This window comes from Protopterus annectens, chromosome 7.part0, assembly GCF_019279795.1.
Source record: "Protopterus annectens isolate FY-2018-M chromosome 7.part0, PAN1.0, whole genome shotgun sequence".
Taxonomy (NCBI): Eukaryota; Metazoa; Chordata; order Ceratodontiformes; family Protopteridae; genus Protopterus; species Protopterus annectens.
Window position 1 is genome coordinate 1,315,341,486 of NC_056739.1, and position 12,824 is coordinate 1,315,354,309.

Below are 12,824 nucleotides of genomic sequence, written 5' to 3' on the forward strand. Positions count from 1 at the left end.
TTAAATCTCCTTTACCATGACATTGATAATACTAAAACGAATAAGAAAATGCAAATTAGTCTATAATTTGAAATTATTTTGTCTCAATAGCTGTATTAAAATTCACAAGGCTCCCTTAAACATGTAAGGGAACTCAACCTCCTCCAATAATATAAGTAAAACCAGATATTTTTAGACTCTTACATTTTATGTCTCAGCAAATTTCCATTTAGCTTCATAATGCCTGTTTCATCTGGAAAAAAATATTCGAACCGCCTCATGATATAAGATACAGATATAGCTATAGGCATAGACATGGATATAGAATGGATGCAGGATTCCAGTCCACCAGTTTCTTTTTCAACAACTAACTTTTTCTGAGACACTCTAGGAAACTATATGATTATATTTTTAATCTCTTGTCTAGTTCCCTTATTACCATTTTCCACCCTTAAAGTCAGACATCAACCTCTTAAATTTTAGTCAGTGAGGTTTGTATTGTAGAGATGGACTACAAAATATTTATTTATTTTTCATTTGTTTACCAGAAAAGTCTGACTGGGCATGAATCCCATTTTCGGTGGAGGCCTGGGAAGAAAAGCTCCAGCATGCATAGCTCAATTAATAAACTGCATAACATTATCACATGAAGGGCAGTAACAAATAGCAGAATCAACATATAGGGTAAATAAAATCAGATCACTGATAGCCAGTCCGGATCTGCAGATTGCATTACCCTAACTATGCCTCTAAATGTGGGAACCTTCCCAAAGGAACTGGATATTCATGTCTCAACATATGGGTTATTATGACTTTTACTGACAATGTCCTAGTCCTGGTCCTGTCAATCTTATAAGCCAACAAAGTAGCATGTTCTCCTAATATTGAAAAACAGGAATATTCAAATATTGTTCATGTTTTGCCAGGTAAAGCAGTATATCATCAACAAATAAGGACATTTTTACTTCACTACCTCCTGTCATGTACAGCCTTACAACATAATTTAATATCATGCTGCCAGTGGCACTATATACACAGAAAATAGAACTGGTGATGAAGACATGCCTGCAGGGAACTTTGTGATAGACTGAACGGGAGTTACAGATGGCCATGAGTCTTTATCTCAGCCATTGAATTATAACACTTTGACACTGTGATGTCTCTACTCTGGGCCACTAATCAAGGAGCCTGAATCCTCACCACTGGCACTGGAGATGGCCATTCACTTGGAATAAAAATGGACATGCCTAGTATTACTAGATGCAGTCCTTTGCATCAAGCACAATTTCCCTTAAGAGCACATGGGGAACACACATAGTCTTGGGGCTGGTTCTCTCTTGCTCTCTCTCTCTCCAGATTCCCAGGAAGACTCCCCAGTGGCACAGCTATAGAGTTCAGCCGTCAGCCGAGTGTCTAAGCCAAGTCCTCCACCACTTTCTCTGTGAAACCATTGCTTTGTGTCCCTGGTCCAAGAAGCTGAAACACACATACACACACACACACACACACACACACACACACACACACACACACACACACACACACACACACACACGCACACTCACACTCTTACAAGGGTACCCAATTATACTGAGTGAAATTAATATTAATACAAATGATAGTGTTTGACCAATGCAGTAAGGCTTTCAGGAGTGGCCACAGTTTGTCATCAAATAGATATAGTACTCTCAATGGTTAAAATATTCTCTAAAAACCAGCCACAATGAAAAGTTTAAATATATTTGATAATAAATAATGAACATGAAACTATGGAATATCTATTTACAATAAACACCAGAGTTTCAATCACAGGAGATATTAAAATTACACAGATGAATAGAATCACACAGATACAGAAAATAGTACTTAACTAATCTCACTATATTTTCCTGACTGATCTAAAGAATTAATATTTCATGGTTCACTTACTAGAGAAAGGCAAGCTGAAGTAGAGGAGGGGTCCTTCCTTGTCAGCTTCTGAAAAACAGAGTGCCCTGAGACTTCTTTCTCATCTAGTATTAAAACATAATTTTTGTTCTAGATTACAGAACAACATCACATACATCTGGTCATCTGAGTTCTGGACCTCATGGTACCCCCATTGCTATAAATTGAGCCAGAATTTAGTACATATGTGTTACATACACATGGAGAGATCTTTGCTTAAATTTGTTATAGCCTCTGGAAGCTATAAAACAATACAACACTTCCACTCTTCCTACAGGTGCTAAAAGACAGTTCTCTGGCACATATATTTCATCTCTGGCTGTAGTCAGAACTGTAAGATACAATCTTTATGGCCTAAATTAATAATTTAATTTCTTACTATTTTTCAGAGTTAGCTGGACTGAGATTAACCTCTTCTCTTCCAGTATCCTATTTACAGCACTGCAGTCTGATATAAATGTACATTTCTTTTCTGTCCACCAGGACACACTGTTGATACATTTTTAACACAAGCAACTTAAATCCATTTTCAACACAAACATCTGCACAAATCACTTTGATACACAAATGGCATAATTATTATTTACAAAATTCCAACTAGCTATGTTGGCGTATTTTACACATCAACTGCCCTACCTCTCCTGGCATAGCTGGCAATACCTCACATCCCACCTTTGAAGACTCAAGCTAGTTTTTCAAGTGACCGTTGAAACATTGCTTGAGAGATATGAGTCTGTCTGGGAATAGATTAACCCATGCCCTGTCTTGAGAACCCATCTGCATTGGCATTGCTGACCCAGCTACAGTGCTGCACTGTCATGTTGATTGCCTGCAACCCTAGGCTCCAACTTAGTAACTTAGCATTTTGTGGGCTGGCTCGATGTGGTCATAGATCCCCCCAGATTCCTCCTGCCTCCTACTGCAAATACTTATCACAAGGGCTTCCCTATTATGGTAAGGCTTTATCATGTCCAAATGGTACAGTTTGTGCCCCTGCCTCCTGCCTAGCAGTTTTACCATGTAGGTAACATCACTGGCCTTCCTTACCATTTTGAAGGATCCCTCCCAAGCTGCCTGCAGCTTATTGTGTCTGACAGGAATGAGAACCATAACCTGCTGTCCCACAGCATACTTGCAGGCTCGAGCATTTCTGTCATAGTAGACCTTTTCCTGCTATTGGGCCCCTGCCAGGTTCTCCTGGGCCAAGACCATGAGCTCCCTAAGCATTGCCCTGAGGTTTAAGACATATGCCACAACAGACACCTTGTTGGATTCAGCTCCCACTCATCATGAAATATTTCTAAAGGCTTCCTCACCCTATGCCCATACAGCAACTGAAAGGGTGGAAAACCTGTGGATTCCTGAGGTATCTGTCCATATGCAAACAGCAGATGGGTCAAATATTGTCCCTCTCTCTCATAAACTGGTCTGAAAATGACTGTAGCATGTTCTTTAGTGTAGAGTTTAACTTCCCCACAAGACCATTATTCTGGGAATGGTATGGGTGGTCTTTATGTGCTTTACCCCACAGCACTTCCACAGAGAAGCCAGCAGATCTGACATGAAATTGGTACCTCTGTCAGTCAGTATTTCTACTGGGAAACATACTCTGCTGAAAATCTATAGCAAAGCATTTTCTACCTTCTCTGCCTCGCTGGAGGACAGAACCACTACCTCAGGGTATGTAGTAGCATAATCTACTACCACCAGGATATACTTCTTCACTGTGGAACTTGAGGTACTCAATGGCCCTACAATATCTATAGCTACTCTCTGAAATGGCTCCTCAATCATAGGCAAATGCATCAAAGGAGCTTTGACCTTGTCTTCTGCCTTGTCTACTTTTTGGCACTGCTCACAGGTCCTGCAATACCCTGTCATGTCCCTTACAATCCCAGGCCAATAAAAGTTCTGCATAATTTGTCTCTTGGTATGCTTTCTGCCCATATGACCTGCAAAAGGAATGTCATGGGCTATGGCTAGAAGTTCCTGATGATAGCTGTAGACACTAGCAACTGCTGCTGTATTATCTCAGCCTCTAGCCCTCCCTGAGGGGTCCGCTCTCTATAGAATAACCCTTTATTCCAGTGTACAGACTCTCCTTTCCTGGAGAATAAGGCCCCTCCCTAGTTACCTCCCTCAAGCTTCCTAGTGTAGGGTCCGAGAGCCTGAGCCTCTCTTAACTCTGTCTTTGTAACTCTTTCTAGCTTCCCTTCCACAGAAAGTCTGGTATCCTGTCTCAGTGGTGCCTCACTGTCAGCCTGGGTACTGCCACTTACCTCTGCCTTTGCAGTCTCTGTGTTAAATGGAACATCAGTACCTACCAGCAGCTGTGGCTAACCTTCAGACTCACTGCTACAGGGTAATTTCCTCCTGAAATAGTCACCTCAGTAGCCCTGGCTTCAGGTGTGGGGCCTGTCTGGGTTTCGCCCAGACTACCTGAATCACATGTCTGTCTGCAAGCTAGACTGCATGTAACTGCATTCCCATAAGGTACTGCATTATCAAAATCATTCCCTATCAAGACATCTCCAGGGGATATCCTTAAACACACCTACTTCCTTACATCCTTTTCCACCTTCCCAGGCAAGGTGAGCCCTGCTCAAAGGCATTTGGAATGGGGTCCTTCCTAAATCTCTGACTGGAGTGGACTGCCCAGGCAAGTACTACTCCTTTTTAACCACTGCAGGCTTCACAATGGTTATACCAGAGGCTGTTTTTGTCTTAAAAATGGCCTGTTTTCCATCCACTAAGATAGGATATAATGTTTGGTGATAGTTTGGTACACATGTTGTCTCAGGACAACTTGCCACTTGCATACTGTTATTCCCACTTGCTGGCTCCCACACCTTTTGTTTGTCACCTTGCTTCCATGGACATCTGTATGATACATGGCCCCACTGGTTACATATAAAACATTTAACCCTTGATACTGGCTGTGTAGATGAACTAGTTTCTTCCCCTGTTACTGGTGGACTCTGTTGGGTGGTTTAGGCTGCACACCATGGGTTCCCTCATATCCATGTGCAGCACTGGTTATTCCCTTCCTGTGCAGTGATGCCCTGCTTACTAAATAAATACCCCCTTTTCCCTACCTCATCTGTAGAGTTACATTCTTGGTCTGCCAAATCAGCTTCTCATGTCCTCAGGCAAAGTGCTAAGGGCTTGTTCCCTCAGCAAAAGGTCTGCCAGCCCTTCAAAAATGGTGACTTGACACCCACTCACCCACCTATGAAAATAAGTGCTTAACTCAGCAATATAGTCACATACACACATTCATTTGCCTTGCGTCTATGCTCACAAAACTTTTTTTCTGCAAGCATCAAATGTTAGCTTAAAACATTCAAGTAAACATTTGCCATTGCTAGACTCTGAACCAGAATTTAGAACATATGTGTTACCATACACACAGAGCTTTGCCGAGATGTGTTATAGCATCTGAAAGCTATAAAACCATAAGACACTTCCACTCCTCATACAGGAGGTAATAAACCATTCTCTGGCATACACATTTCATCTCTGGCTGCAGTCAGAACTATAAGATACAATCTTTATGACCTAAACTAAGTAATTTCTTACTATTTTTCAATGTTTGCTGAACTGAGATTAACTTCTTCTCTTCCAGTATCCTGTTTATAGCTCTTTAGTTTGATATAAATGTATATTTCTTTTCTGTCCAGCAGGATACACTTGTGATACATTTTTAACACAAGCAACTTTACAAATAAATTTTCAGCACATATATCTATACAAATCAGTTTTATATACAAATGACATATAATTCTTTACAAAATTCCAAACAGCTATGCTGGCATATGTTACACATCCACTGCTCTACTTCTCTGGCATATCTATCAATACCTGACATCATCATAAACACAATCAGGGCTAGAAAATCCTTTGAAAGTCAAAAGAAATTTAAAGCTGCCTTCAGATAATAATGTTATGCTCTGTCAAATGCCTACTCTGCACATAAATGTTCTATTATTTCCTCGTAACTCTTAGAAGCAGCCCTGATCACTAACTGTGTCTCTCATGTACTGTCAAAAGTCTGCCATTCTTTCCCACAGACCCATGCATCATTTTCAATTAACTATGGCATTTGGCTTTTTAATCTGTCTGCTATTATAGGCATAAATTGTTTATAATTGTGGCTAACTATGCATAAGGATCTCTAATAGGATGCAAGATATGAGTCTGTACGTTATTTTGGTAAAAACACTCTTTCTGCTATCTTCTGGAATATAGGCAGTGCTCTCTACTCATTAACTTCACTGAAAACTCTGAAATGATAAGAGACAACCTTACCTTTAGTTTGTTTTCCTACTTCTATTGCTACGCCATCACTGCCAAGAGTAATACCATGTGGCTGCCCCGTCATTGTTTCAGACTTTCTCAGTGCTTATTGGGTCCATTGGTTCCCCTGCTTGCACTACCATTGACAACCCTGTACCTCAAATCTTCCTTTAGCTCCTTCTTATATTCCTACAAGTGACATATAATCTCGCATAATAATTCTGAAACAATTCCTCAGTAGCAAATATACCTTTTACAAGAGGATCCAAAACTACTGGTTGTGTCACAGCAATGATTTTACATGACCTCTATTGATATAACTGCACTTGTCCTGGTCTGCTTCAATAATATATGATGACATCAAAATGACAATTGATTACCTTTACTAATTTCAAACATAGCTTTATTACATTATTTCAAATATTAATTGTAACACAAATGACCTTGTAACCTCAACATACATCAGTGCAGTGTATCTCGCTCACCTTGTCCTAATAATTAAGTGGAGTTATGGATGCTACTTATCAATCAAACAGCATCCTACCATTCACTTTAATCCCCAAACTTCATTGCATCAACAGCCAACACCAAGAGGGGGAACAGAAGAGGACAAGCCTGCCCCTCTTCTCCACTCAATACCCACCTCCATAACCATACCAAACAAATTAACCAAAAGAAAAAAGGGAAGGGAAGGTGAGTTGCAAATTCACACCAAAATGTGATTCTTCTTCTCAGTTGCACTCCTATAAAACACAGAGTCCCACCCTATAACTACCTCACATCCTCTAAAGTCCCCTTAACAAATTAAACCTTCCTATCCTAAAATCTGATCAAACCTATCTTTATTCCTTAATCTTAACCCCATTCCCCAGCAAAACTCCCAACCTCAACATTTAACTCACTCTTACCCTTACCAAAGATGTCCATGAACAAATTGGTTTGTTCCTAAACCTCATTTGCAGTGCCTTCTGGTATTGCAGAAATTTTTCAAAAAGTTCTCCCTAACAGATTCTCTTAAAGTCACATTGCTTACTAATATAGCTTACATTTCATGTCTAAACATATCCATTTACTGCCGAATCATTAAGTTATTTACACTTAACTGACATTCTAGACTCTCCAGTATTTCACACTTCACCTGTAATACCTCTTTACATTTTCGTGAAAACCTGAAGTATATCTCTTTTTGTTTGATGCTTCTCTTTTCATCCTATCACACCCATCAAACATTCACTGACATGACCAACCAGAGTCATCTATCATACTTGTTATAAGTCTTTTTGTTTCTACCACTCTGCAAGACATCAAGTTTTTAAATAACAGACAGAAATCCTCCAAAGTTGTTTGGAGAAGAGAGACATACCTCTGCATGAATAACCATACAAAGGATTACAGTGAGAGACATACACATGGGTGAGTGTGGGTTTGTGTATACATGTCTCTCTGTATGTATGTATGTATATGTGTGTGTGTATGTGTGTGTGTGTACACACCCACACACACACACACACACACACACACACACACACACACATATATATATATATATATTTATATTTATTTATTTATTTATTTATTTATTTATTTCCAGTTTGTTGACTGGGAAAGTCCATTGGGCCCAGTGTGCCTTTTTTCAGTGGAGGCCTGGGGAGAAAAGCTATATAGATAGATTTAGAAAGATAGATACAGATAGATTAATTGATAGCAGACAGCTGGCATTTAGAGAAGTACAGTTTAACAAGAGGAAAGCAATATTCACACACATAAGACTGCGGTGGTGGTGCTGCGCTAGCGTTGTTGCCTCACAGTAAGAAGCTGTTCGGTTTGATTCTCAGCTAGAGCATCTTCTGTGTGGAGGCATGCATGAATGGGCGTTCCTTCGTTGAAGGTTGTGCGTCAGAGCTGGCAACTCGGTACGTAAAAATCTTCTGCCAATCATTAGCGGACCGGAGTTCCACTGTGGCGACCCCTAACTGGGAAAAAGCTGAAAGACACAAACAATTGAAGATCATTGGTATGTCTGTGTGCATGAGCATTTGCGCTCGTGAATGTATCACACTGGGAGAGAGCAACCATTCATCCGATAAGAGTTGCAGTAAATCTTTTGTAAATGTTGCCCAGATTTATTTAATTTCCTGCATTGTTTTCCAGTTCTGTCTTTCTCATTTGTTATTGCAGTCTTTTAACACTCTTTGAATTCAGGTGTAAGTTTCCATATCTTCATTTTATTTGTCTTAATATAATTAGAATTTTCTTTGTACTTGTTTTGAGCCACAGTTGAGAAAAACATTTCCCAGAGATATATCCACCTGAAAGTAAAAAGTTTCAATTCTCCAGTGAGGAACACATCATTCAAGACTGTTTCTGCCCACACGGTGTCCAAGAAAAGATATCAGAGGCAAGCTCACTATACTGATGACTGTAACTGAATGTGCTACTATCCTTGGCGTTTTGACTGAATTTTTAATGCTGCACACCATTTATTTTCCTCACATTACTGCCCTCGCTAGGTACTTGGAAGGGACTCAGAGTTCATTTAGTGGCTTGGGTGCTTGTTGGTGCTTGCAGAAAGTGCAGGCAGGCCTGTTCTGAGTGGGACAGATGGGTAGAGCTGGCAGTGCACAATCTCAGTATCCCTCTGTGGAGGAGAAGTGATGCAGAGATAAGGCTTGGGGGCTGTCATTAACCTTGTAAAGCTACTGATGGGTGGTAGCCTTCATAACATGTTTGCAGAAGCATGCACACCCAAGGAGAGGGAATAGAGGGCAAATGTGGTGATGCATTTCACTCTTCCTCAAGTCCTGGTAGGGTTGGGCTAGACCATTCAAAATGCTTCCATTGTAATGAAGTCCAGCAAGAGCACAAAGCATGCCAATTGTCACTTGTCCGGTCAGGAGAAAACAGATGAACAGTTGTGGGTTCAGTTCAAGCAGCTTTATTGTATACAAATACATCAGGATTGAGGCTTACTTAAACTTATAAACAGACTGACTACTTCACTCATACATGTTAACACTCTGGATGTTCACTGAAAATGGCACTGCTGCCTGCACATGCTCTCTATTTATATGCACATGCCCTCACTTTGAAATGTTTCCTAAAGTCACAACACATGCTCTGGTCTACACTGATGGCTACTAGAATGATACCCTTCCCCTGGACAGCTCTTGTCCTGGTTCTGGGATGAATCCCTGAAGTAGAGGAACAAATTAGCACTGTCTAATCAAGAGGAGGCCGAATGATCAGCAAGCAAGGAGACATAAATAGTCTAGAAAACATTTTTTATCAGTTCTCCCAGCTGAATATCACCATGTATATAATTTAGCATCTACTGAGCTATTTCCAGCTTCGAACATTAATGTAATTTATGCCTTGACAAGTATCTCCTCTACCTTTTTAACCTTTCCTAGTTATAATTTATGCAACTTATTATACTGATAGCTCCTTGTTCAAACTGTGTGATAGGTTTGTATGACCAACACAACATCTCAACACTGCTCTTCTATCAGTCCCTCATGGCTGTAAGCTATTTACATAATTGTCAGAGGGCATTTGTAGTAACTGCCCCCCACATCTGATGGATTTACAATGTTGTGCCCTCCTTACTCTTAGTGCCATATAGGTCTTCAGAATGAAGCTTATTGACTAATTTGCTTTCCCTTTAGGAGTGCAGTTTAAATTTGTTTAAATAAAATACATGTAATTGTTGTATTTTCTTTAGTTTAAGGAAATTAAGTTTCATGCCAGCCTGGATAAGTAAATAGACAAGTCAGTATCATAAAACCATAGTTATGTATTTCATTTCAATGAAACTTCTATTTCATTATAACAGGGAAAACTGAGTTAAGAAAGTGAGACATGATTTCCTTATCTGTCTGTTATTCTGAGTGACAGCAGAGTAAACACTGTTAAACTCGTTGTAAAGCTGAGTGAGACAGGAAGCATATGAACACATTAATCTGTTTTAAAATGTCATAGCACTATGAACTCTTTCTTTTTAAGCCAAGTCAAGTTCATTCTTGAGGAATACTGTACTACTGCTAATTAGTAGAAAAAGTATCACAAATGTAGCTTTTGTGTGACCCAAACTTTATTTTATTATCTGCAGAAGTTAGCAAGCCTACATTCAGTAAACAATTCTTTCTGGAGTTCATTTTCCTAATGGAAGCAAAGCCCAGTAAAGCTTTGTTTATAGTTCTGTAAAATCAACAGCAGCTTCACAGAGTTATATTCCCACATCATCCAAAAGAAATATGGTCAAGTTTCATATAAGTATGATTTCATTATTTTTCACAGTTCTTAGAAATCCACTTGAAGGCATGCTTTGATGGAATGTGTCTTCCTGGGGTTTGACTTTTCATCTTCAGTGATTAAAAGTAAAAAATACATTTCATGAATCCAGTTATTTTTTACAGGATGCAGGTTTGTTGCACAATGTAGGAAACTAATATGGCTCACAGTTTCTATAGTATGCAATAATTCATGACTGTTTGATGCATCACATTACAGCAGAAACTATCTAAAACAATTTTCACATGGTCATTGCTCAAAAGAAGAACCACTACTCCCTTGTTTCACAGCACTCCATTAAGGGGTATAAACACTCCACTATATTCATACGTACTGCACTCCAAGTCATACAGGCTTTCTGCAGGTTTATATTCTACCCTGATGGTGCCATGATTCATAAAACAGTAGTGACCCACTGTCAGACTAAATACTAACAGGCTAAACATGAAAGTACCAGGCAAATGCATTTCCTACAAAATCTGGATTTTATGTGGGGGTGGAGCCAGGAAGTGATATGGTGGCTGTGTAAGTCAGAAGCTCCGATACCTGGTGTTTGGTCATCTTACCCTATCCATAATATAACTGTAGTTACAGGCTATAACCCTAGCTTGCATTTTACTCATTGCCTTGTGACTGCACAGATCCCTCTAGTGCTGAGGTTTTGAGTTCATAACACCCATGAACACTTCTTTGGAAGGCCAGTAATCCTACAACTTGGTAGGCACACAAGACACGTGCGACCAAAAATTTGAAACCATCTGTTCCCTATTAAATAGAGTTCTTGAGGATGCGGTTGAAGTCAAACACTTGGACTAAATATCTCCACAGATATTCAAGCTACAGCAGCAAAGGCAGATTTCCTGCCATCAGCCTCAGCTCTTCATTCAACTGCTGTCCAAAATCTCCAGTCTACAGTGGTGGCACTGGATAAAGAGAGTGAGCTGCTAAGCTTGATGATTTGGAAAATAGACACTACAGGAACAATTTACGGCTCCTGGGCTTGAAGGAAGATTCCCAGAGTAACATCTACCCCCATTGCTTGGTGATTATTGATCATATTAACATAGAAAGAGCCCATACAGTAGTTAAATTAAAGCCCTTAGTCCTGCAATCACCAACACGAGTTATCTTATCTTTTGATTGCTTAACTTTGTGGACAAGGAAGATCTTTTAAAGACAGCTAAAGAGGGTGAACCTTTCCTTCTGCTAGGACAGAAAGTGTATCTGATGCAAGACTACGCATTCAAAGCATGTGCCAAATCAAGAGAAGCACTTTGCACACATGTGCTCCATAGCCTTTGAAAATGGTCTTTTAACATCCTTCAAGTTTCCTGCAACTCTGGTTCTAGTTTCCAGCAACAAGAGATGTACTTTTCAATAGCCTGTTCAAGCCTTAGCCTTTTAGCAGGAAATTCTGCCAGCAAGTGATTTGTCTAACGTATCACAATGAGCTAGTGATTCCTCCAATGTCAGTACTGGTGAAATGCAAATAGAAACTCCACTTCCTGTCCCACCCACAATATGTCCCTTCCTGCAGAGTGACAAAATATACTCAGCCAGTGCCAAGTGATTTGTCTAACGTATCACAATGAGCTAGTGATTCCTCCAATGTCAGTACTGGTGAAATGCAAATAGAAACTCCACTTCCTGTCCCACCCACAATATGTCCCTTCCTGCAGAGTGACAAAATATACTCAGCCAGTGAAATATGCAGTGGTGCAGGTATCACCCCCACAAACCCTCTCAGAGCAGCCCAGCACATAAAGGGGGTGGCTAGGCAACATTTTACAGAACAAGCAGACAGTCAACAAGGAACTTCCTTAACTTCAACAGATTCCAAAGAGCGAGAGAAATCTGCCTCAAGCAGCTTAACACTAAATACATTTCCAGACAACACCTGCATTTCAGCACAGGAAGTGAAGACAATACATTATTTTTTCACCAGCCCATCAGGGAAGGCAACACTATAGAGAATGTCAACCCAAAGGAAAGCAAAAAAGGCATAAAACTTGAACAGATATAAACTACTTGTTATTCTTCATGGTTCAACCTCACTCACCATGAATCTACTTCAAAACACTGGTAATTACGGGTGAGTTGTGAACTTTCGCATGGAAAGCAGTTTATAATAGTAATGGTAGTAGCGTTTGACACATACCAGGTGTTTTCCCACTTATCTGGATAATTATAATGCTCTAGTTATTTAAAACATGTATATTGTTAACCTGTTTTATTTTGCATGTTTTAAAGAAACCCTTTCCAATCTATGTTGTAGTTAAAAGTTTTATCTTTACATGTTGGTGGAAGATGCT